We start from the raw sequence: 10282 nt of genomic DNA on the forward strand, positions 1-10282 counted from the left end.
AAAATTAAGTGCCTACTTTATAGACCCTATATAGAGTTTCTTCATTTAAAATGTATAAATTTTATTTTAATTAATACAAATTAATTATAAAAGCAATCTGGCCATGTTACATAATGATAAGTTTGTGATTTCAAAGTATCTGTTATTTCTCAAAACAAAAACTGTCCCCAATCAAAAAGGTGACAGTGATGGTGAAGATGGCTGGAGGACAGGGAGGTTCCCTCCAAGATCAGTGGCCAGACCTGTGTAGCATCATCCACTTGGTCCTTTCTATTTTCTCTTAAAGAGTACTTTTCTATTTTAAAAAAGGCATCATTACAGTAAGGTGCTTGACACTAAAAATATTATTCCCTGTATATCTTTTTGTGGGTTATAGATTAATTATGGCCAATTGATACCTTAAATGTATACATAAACACACATGTGTTAAAAATAACAGCCTTTAAGTGAGAATCAAAATGGGTCTTCTAAGTCAAGAACCTTGTCTTTAAAAGATACATAATGCGGGGCTGGGCTTGTGGCTCAGTGGTAGGCTAGGTTCAATCCTCAGCACCATATAAAAATAAATAAATAAAATGAAGGTATTAAAAAAGATACATAATGGGCTAATTTCATACAATAGAAAGAAAAAGTGTTATTGAAAGGAGTAACAAAGTTATATAGTAATCAACAGAGAAAGTTAATGGGATAATTAATTTTGGATATGGAAATATTGAAACTTAGAGTAATGAAGGTAATTATGAGGTGTGATAGAAACATTTAAACTATAATAAGTATGATTTATAAACCCCCCAAATTTAATACATTATGAATCCCCTTCTTAAAAATAAAAAGAAAATAATTTTGAAAATTGCTTTTTGAGTGATAAAGAATTACCGAATTTTTCCAACTGGAAGTTTTTTTTTCTATACATACATGTATTTATACAAATGGCTAAACAAAGTATCCTTTGAATTCACTGAAATTGAAAAGTAGATAGAAACAGTGGCATGTAATCAAAACAAAAGACAAATGAAGTGATGATCATTGGCTAGGAATTCCTTTTAGGTCAGAAATTAAAGTAAGTTGGACATTAAGCAGTGAAAAGTGTATGGGAGATGAGGGAGATCATGCTCTCTGGACCTTGTCATTCTGTCTATGTAAATAAGGCTACATAAATCTATATGACTATTTGCACATAATCATAAGCATATGTATAAAGATGTGTATGTATTTGTGTATTATTTATGACTTATTAAAACATTTTAAATTCTTATTCCATAGATATAGTATTTGAAAATTCATAAGCCATTTTAAATGGCATGATTTACCAGATGTGTGATGTTGTACCATATAGCAGATATCATAGTTTACTGTTTTTATTTTTTAAAGGTTGTAGGAAAACTTTACTAAAAGAATGCATTTATTGCATTTATGAATTACAGTTTTCCATAAACTGAAAAAAATATATTTTTATAAGTTCAGTGGTGAAAGTATTCATGTTCTATGCAAGTTGATCAGATAACATCAGTATTATCTACCAAGGATAACAATAAATTGCCAATCACCATTTTTCCTGTTCAATGGAGAATATTGGGCTCATGTTCAAGATAGCAAAGGAAATTCAGGTTAGGAGAAAAGAGGAGAGGAAGTTGATAAAAAGTGAATGCTCATAATACTTTCAGGAAACAATGGTGGGATCTCTTGGTTAGATAGATGGGTCTGGGTCTGAGTAGAGATATTAGGAGCTTAAAGGATAGACATTGCCATTCTTGGCCTTGGCATTATTCCATACCTATAAAGTCACAATCTCCAAAAATAAAGGCTGGAGCATCCATTTAACATTTATGTCATAAATATTATTTGCAATCTCTGATTTAATATAAATTGGTAATGATATTGGCCTTTGGTGGTCTGGCTCTACCCCCAGTTCGAATGCCACTTATTGGTTGCTTATCTAATACACCTTACTACCTCTCTGTAGTTCAAGATTGCTCATTAGTAAAACAGGAACAGGAGCATCAACCACTTCCTAGGAGGATTAAATGAGTGACTATTTGAAAACACAGACTAGGGCAGATAATATTTATAAAGCCCAAGGTCTATATAAGTTTTTACTGGAAATATGAGAAGGTTGAAATTAAAATATTTTAAAAATTCTAATCAAATAAACAAATTATAGCTCATTTTTATACTTTATTCTCATGTTTAAATTTAAGATATATGATTTATATAACATCTTAATTTTACCCCATTTATATGGTACATATGCCAGAGAAAATGTGTTTGTAACACCTTAATTTTATGTGGAGCTGAATTTATATAATTAGGCCTAATTTGTATGTGTTGTTGAATGGGTATGTATGTTGAACTAATTTACAAAATAAAATATTTATTCAATTGAATTTTTGCATTTCCCGGTAGAATCACATTGAAGAGAAGTTTTTGATCTATTTTAGCCTTTTTAAGTACTTTAAACAAGATCAATAAAATAAGTCTTAAAAATACTGACAATGCTTCAAATATTTTGAATATATCTGAATATATTATATATAAATAGAATTCTTGAGACTTATTCAGATATATAACTTTTGTTTCTGTTATTTAAATGAAAGATAGACAGGGCTTTACAGTGGAGTCAGAGCTATAATATAATAATGATACTGTGATAATACATTTTTAATGCCATTTCAAAAAGTAAATGTAAAGATTATTAAACTACATTTCTAGAAATATGGACTAATGGTAAATAAATATCTTAAATTTGGATTATTTTTATGGAATTTCTCTGTAGCTTGGAGCAATTCTTAAAAAATATGAAAACCAAAAAAATTTCTTTTGAGGTAAGTTAGAAGTATCCTTCTAACAAGGGCAACTGCTAAAACTGAAAAGTAATATACATTCCTTCTTCAAGCCACTTGATGACTCAAAACTTAGGGGAGAAAACAAAAACTATCAGACCAAGAACCTGGAAAAGCCCAAATCCAAGTTCAGCCTAACATTCTGAGCATTTTTTCCTGGAATATATCTCTTACTTGGAATAAGATACTGAAGAAATGAAGTGGACTTTTTTGATATTTCAAAAGTTAATGGTGACTAAATTTGGACTTGAGGTACTCCAAGGATGAGTAACCTTCCCATATTTCAGTTTGTGGCCCCCATGGGCCATTTATGAGCTACACAGGTGATCTGAGGGTGACTCAGGGCTCCTCTGAACTAAATCAGTGGATTGCCCCAGAAAATTTCAACTAATGAAACTAGGTCACAATAACCCCAATTTGTGGGTGCCTTCAGACTCCACTCTGGAAGAAGATAACAAAGTCTTTGGTCCTAAATTAATTATAAACATTTTCAAGTACAATATTTTACATACTATCAAAATTAAAGAGGCACACAGGGCATAAAGCAACATGGCCATAAAGGAGCAAAATTAAAGAACAACAGAACAATACGAACAGAAACATAGGATCTCCCAATGAGGGGATAATGATACCCAGGATATAAATGAATGAGACTACAGGGGGGAAAAAATGGAAATTTCAGCAGAGGACTAGAAATCTAAACTGCCATAGCAAAACTGAGAAGAACAAAATAAGAATTGTATAAATAAAAATATCTGAAATTAAAGACTCAGTTGAATAGGTTCAACCTCAAAAATAGACACAGCTTCAGAGAGAATAATGAATTGGAAAACAAATCAAAAGAAGCACAGAGAGAAAATGATGAGAGTAAAGAATGTAGTGCAAAGTTGAAGTTCCAGAGGCAAGAAAGAGCAGGATGGAGCAGAAAAGTAATAGTTGAAAAGATAATGGCGATAATACTTTAAGTTAATGAAAGATAATAATCCAATGAAGAATTCCTAAGTGACCAACTACAGTGAAGCTAACAAAAAATGTAAATCCCAAAAGCAGCTGCAGGACACAGATTCCAGGCAAAACAATTATACTAACTAATATCAAAGGAAACCATGGATATCTAAAGCAGTTGAAGATTTCCAATATACCGAAGGAAAAGAACTACCAACCTAGAATTCCATATACAGGACGAGTACCCTAAAAGTTATAGTATACATTTGTAACTTATCAAGATTAGTATTTACTGATGCTTTTTAAAATGTTATTAGCACGTTATAGTTTTACATAATAAAACTATTATGTGGTGTTCATTTTGACATAGTCATACATGCATAGGATAAAATTCACTCCATTTCAGTCCTCAATACTTCTTTTCCCTGCTCTCCTCCTTCCTTCTGGTCCTCTTCCTTTACTACTCTTGTCTACCTTCTATTTATTTATTGCTTTTAAAATTGGTGCTTTATAGATATACATAAAGGTGAATTTCACTGTGGTATATTCACATATGTACATTGTATAATTTAGTCAGTAGCTCCTCTCTTTTCCCATCCCTCCTCCCTCTCCCTCAATCCCCTACTCCACTTCTATTGTCATGGAATTCCCCCACACTTTTTTTTTTTTGGTCTAGCTTCTGCATATGAAATCAAACCTTGGATCCTTGACTATCTAAGTCTGACTTATTTCACTTAGCATGATGTTCTCCGGTTCTATTTGTTACAGTTTAGATATAAGGTGTCTCCTAAAAGCTCACATGTGGGACAATGCAAGAAGGTTCAGGGGTGAAGTGATCAGATTATAAAAGTTATAGCATAATTTTTGCATTAATCCACTGATATGGATTAACTGGGTGGCTACTGTAAGCAGGTAATGTGGGGCTGCACTGGTGGTGTGCTGTGGGGTTTAAATTTTGACCCTGATGAGTGGAGCTCTCTGCTTCCTTGCATCATGTTCTGAGCTGCTTTTCTATGCCACAACCTTCTGCTATGATGTTCTGCCTCTCCTAGGACCCAGAGCTATGGAGTCATCCAACCAAGGGCTAAACCTCTGAAACTGTGAGCCAAACTAAACTTTTCCTTCTAATTTGTTTTTGTCAGATCTTCTGGTCATAGCAGGGGGAAATCTGGTTAAAACACCATCCATATATCGACAAATGTCATAAGTGCATTCTTCTTTATGGCTGAATAACCTTCCATCATGTATATATACCACATTTTCTTTATCCATTCATCTGTCAATAGAAAGCTGGGCTGGTTCCATTACTTGGCTATGTATTGAATTGTGCTGCTATAAATGATGTGCTTGTGTCAGTACAGTATGCTGATTTGAGTTCTTTTCAGTAAATACAGAGGAGTGGAATAGCTGGGTCATGTGGTGTTCCATTCCTAGTTTTTTAAGGAATCTCCATACTTCTTTCCAAAGTGTTTGTACTAATTATAATCCCACCAACAATGTAAAAGTGAACATTTTCCTCCACATCCTTGCCAGCATTTATTATTTTTATTCTTGATGATTGCCATTTAAACTGAAATGAGATGAAATTCCAATGTAGTTTTGATTTGCATTTCCCTGTGTGATAAGGAATATTGAACATTTTCTCATGTATTTGTTGACCTGTTGGGAGCCGCAAAAGAATTGTGAGCTGGAAACTTTGTTAAGCGGAGGTGTGCCTGTCTGAGAACTCTCAGTGCTATTTTACCAACCTGAGATTGCTCCATTGTCCTGTTCAAAGAGAATTCTATGATACTGTGGAATTTATTGGTTCAAACTGCCCTAGGTTCAAATGCAACTCCCTGGAAATGGAAAGAGATACCAGTGCGCCCAACTAGTCTTGAGGACCCAGCTGCTTGGGGAGGAAGAATTACTACACAATTGATAAGTCTCCAATCAAGCCAAGTTCCCCATAGCCTCTCCCTTCTTGTTTACCTTGAGAAACCCTTCCTTTACAATAAATTCCTTTGATGTGTTTCACTATAAATAAAGTATTCCAGGGCTTTTTCCCTTTGTTAAGATCAGACCCATCAAGCCACTACTACATTTCTTGTGTCCTTTGTTTTTATTTCTTTTTTTTTAAGTATATATTTTTTAGTTGTTAATGGGCCTTTATTTATATGTGGTGCTGAGAATTGAACCCAGTGCCTCACACATGCAAGGTAAGTGTTCTACTACAGAGCCACAATCCCAGCCCTGTTTTTATTTCTTAATACTACTTTTTTAGCCTTTTACTTTCGGCCAGCCCACACGGGTTACTTATTTCCTCCTCGAGCAGGATGTGGCGAAATTGGCCATTTGTTTTTCTTCTGAGAAATGTTTTGTATTTTGCCCATTTATTGATTGGGTTTTTTTTATTTTTTGGGGGGTAGGGGTTTGTGTTAAGTTTTCTGAGTTCTTTATATATTTTGTATATTAATCCTGAGTAGTACCTCGCAAACATATTCTCCCATTCTGTAGGCTCTATTTTATGCTCATTTCCAGTGCTGTACAAACCTTTTAATTTCAAGCTCTCTCACTTAATTGATTCTGGGTTTTATTTCTTAAGCTTTAGGGTTTAAGGAAGTAAATGCTTGTGCCAATATGTTGTAGTGTGTCTATGTTTTCATCTACCACTTGCAAATTTTCTGTTCTAATTCATAGGTCTTTGATCCATTTTGAGTTAACTTTTGTGTTTTCTCATTTTTTGCAGAGGATGCAAAAGTCATAGTACAGTTTATCTCCATTTATCTTTTCCTTAATTACATGTCTTGGTTTGATGTACATTCATTCTAATTCTGAAAAATTATTACTATTATTATATTCCACACATTTGCCATTTTGTTGGGTTTTAGTCCTTCTTTTACTTTTCATTGGGAATCCCCCCCTAAGGAATTCTCCTTTGTATTTCTTTTAGGGATTATCTATTGATAGTGAGGTTTTTTCAGTTTTCATTTCAACATCTTTATATCAACTGCAGTTTTTAAAGGATAAGGATAAAAAATGATAAAAGCATAAATAAGTATTGGGTCTTGATAAGGCAAGTGTGCATACTATAATTTATGTAGTTTTTAAAATGTAACTGATGGAATGTATAGGAGAAAAAAATCATAAAAACAATACAGAAGTCAACATAATTAACAAATTTGGCTTAATGGATGTGTACATACTTCTTCATGAAAAAATTACAGAATGTATATACTTCATTAGCATATGTAAAAATATATAAACAAAAACTTTACATTGAGTCATAAAGAAAGCCTCATTATAAAGAACTGAAAGCGTATGGATTATTGATTCTGATAACAATTATATTGATACAATTCAGTACAAAAAAACCAACTAAACAAAAAGTCACCTTATGTTGCAAAGTAAAGAAACAATTCCAAATGATCTGCCTGTCAAGAACAAAAAGGAAGAGAAGGCACAAATAGCCAGTATCAGGCATAGAAAAGGGGCTAGTGCTAGAGACTTTCACAGATGTTAATGAGATACTAGAATTATATAATGTGAGACTCCTGGTTCTGTCAAGATAGAGTTGCACTATTCTTCCCAGGTCCTCCCTTTGATTACTAAAATAATGCACATAGCATAAGCAGCAGCATAAGAAGATTCTGAGAGTTGTAAAGAAAGCAACTATCATCTTAGGACCCTGGAATTTGAGGAAGCACATTACAGAGTTCCCTGTTTTCTTTTTGCTTCTCATAGATCCCAGTTTAGTCAACAGGCTCAGATAAAAGAAAGCTCTAAGAAGAGCCAGATAACAGGAAAAGGATGACCTAACAGCAGGCGAAGGCAAGAAGTCTTTGATACTCTAAGAGTGGGCAAATGATACATGTGTGTACATGCTTATAGCAGGGCCTGGGTTGTTCCATATTGCAAAGATGTCATGATTTTCATAATATGAAAGTCAATGGTAAGGCCATAAGAAACAATATTGAAAGTATCAAGCTTTTCAGGAAAAGCTGCATGGGATTGCTGCAGATGAGAATTATTTGCCAGAATACATAATTGGATCTTGATGAATTAGCTTGTTGTTCTGGAAATATATGCTGGAGTGTACATGCATTCATTAGGAGTCAAGAAAATTCTAGGATTCAAGACATTCAAAGATGATGTTACACTGCTTTGGGGAGGGAAATACTGCAGCAAACAGAGAACCTTAAAGAATGTGAGCAAGCATATGCTTCCATTTATAATTGCCAACAAATCCTGGATGACATCAATATTGTCTGAAGAATGGTTTTTGAACCATTTTATTACATAAACAAGAGAATATTGAATGAAAAACATCCCAATCATGCTCTTTCTGATCAGGGCATCTCTAGCATATCTGTGATGCATATCTTAATGTAAAATTTATAACACAATCACACTGCACAAAGATGCAATAGCTGTGTTCAGAGGATGTTATTTATGCTGAACATTTGCACAGGCTATTGAAGAGAATGAATCTGACCAAATGCTTCAAAAGTTTTGGAAAGGTTTCAACATTCTAAATACCATCAGAAACATTGTTGCAGCATGGGAAAAGTCATAGAGCAATGCAAGAACAACTTTCATAATAAGGTTTCGGAGGCACATGTGAACATATTCAAAGCCTTTAACAAAGATTCTGCTGTTGATGGAACAGTTGCTGCAGAAGTAGTAGTTATGCCTAAGACACCAAGAAATCTTGTTCATAGCAAAGAAGTGGAAGAGGTGTTGCAGTCTGAGAAAAATCTCACCGTTTTTTGTCTACTTGGCTGGTGACCAGAAGTGTTTCTTTTCCCTCCTGTTCCTGCATGGGAGTTTTCAATTAGTTACTTTTTATCCATTTTCTATTAGGTTGGTTGGAGGCAAACTGTCTAGACCACAGAGACCCTGGACCTTGAGGAAACTTCTACACATTACCTATGATTCTGACATTCAACTTGGATGAAGTAACTGAGTAAGAGTTTGAAGTTGTATTACATGGGGGATAGAATGAGCATACTACATATAGAATTTATTAATGTGAAGGTATGCATCAATGCAGGTTAGTTAAAGGGAGTACCCCCTTTTTACTCCTTTTTCTGTATTAAAGAGATCAAAATTACTCTATTTCCAGTCTCCTTTATAGTGTCAAATGGCCTGTGACATTATTCTGTTAGAGATAATGTAAGTCTTATAATGGGTTTGTATATTCATTTTTTTAATCTGAATGGAAGGCAAATGAAGTGCCTGGAGACCTAATAGCACTTGCAACCATGAGGACAGAAGTTGTGCTAGGAATGAAGGAGAAGAGCCCAAATGGCCAGAGGTCAGGACACCATAGAGCCTCTGCACCAGCTAACAGAGACCAGGGAGCCAGGGCTCTTGGTAATGTGCAGCAGAACCAAATTGAAGCTGAAATCAACTTCACAACTCAGCAGATGTGTAAATGAGGGAAAATCATTTAATAATTATGACTCATATTTCATATATGAAATGAGAACATTAAAAATCAGTCTGGCAAACTACGAAAATCTATGTGAAGAGTTTCCAACAAAATAATAAGTACTCAATAAATATTATCATTAGCAACAGCAGAATTATTATATAAGAAAACTTTGAACTTCACTAGTACTAAAAATATGAAAATATGGGAAACTTTCCATCTATCAAATAATAATCTTTAAAATGACATCCGAGAGGGAACAGTGAAATATGAGCTCTGACATATCACTGGTGATACTATAAATTAGAATAATTATTTAGTAAATGATGTCTCAAATTATCCAAAGGATTAGAAATATCTAAGTCTAGCAATTCTACTTTTGGGTATTCATCATGAAGATGATTTTTAAAATGCCATAGGATTTTCATAAAGATGTCAATCAGAATACTACATATAACAGAGAAACTTTGTAAGCAACATAATATTCTAGATGTTAGCAACTGTCTGATATCTAGAAATACTTAACCGTGTTATACTATTTTTGCTAAAGAAATAAAATTCTAAATTCATTGAAATTACATAAATGAAATGAATAAAATTCTATGGAAAGACATATATCATAATATTAAGGAAATTCTGGCTCCCTAATGGTACATATAAGATAAATAAAAAGTTCACACAAAAGGAGGAAATTCTTTGGGCACCGTGGCAATACCTCAGCTACTCAAGAGTCTGAGTGTAGGCTTCCTCCTCAAGTGCATTCACCTCAAGGCTGCAACAAAACAATGGTCAGGGGAACCATGTGCTGACTGGCTTAAAAGAAAACTGCCTAGAGTAAGCAAAACTGGTGCTGTGTTAGGAAAAAGGGAAAGAGTGAGTTGATACTAAAGAGATAAGCAGTAATGTTTCTCTAAAATTCTACTACTTTAATTTTTCAAATTACATTTATTGCTTCCAAGATTTTGAAAGTCATTTATTTAATTGAAGAAAATTTGGAGAACAGAAACTGTCAAAAACTCACACATGATCCTATTACAATGAGACATTCATTGTTAACATTATGGTGCATTTAAAAAATCTAAAC

General features: G+C 33.7%; 1 protein-coding gene across 1 annotated transcript in view; it reads left to right on the forward strand.

Moving 5' to 3' along the window:
* Vwc2 (von Willebrand factor C domain containing 2) overlaps window positions 1–8830 on the forward strand; it is a 170176-nt gene extending 161346 nt beyond the window's left edge. The window contains exon 4 of the transcript XR_007341753.1: window positions 8628–8830. The gene's annotated coding sequence lies outside the window, so the exon portion shown is untranslated. The remainder of the gene's footprint in view (window positions 1–8627) is intronic.
* The last annotated feature ends 1452 nt before the right edge of the window (window positions 8831–10282 follow it).

This window comes from Marmota marmota, unplaced genomic scaffold (assembly GCF_001458135.2).
Source record: "Marmota marmota marmota unplaced genomic scaffold, marMar, whole genome shotgun sequence".
Lineage (NCBI taxonomy): Eukaryota > Metazoa > Chordata > Mammalia > Rodentia > Sciuridae > Marmota > Marmota marmota.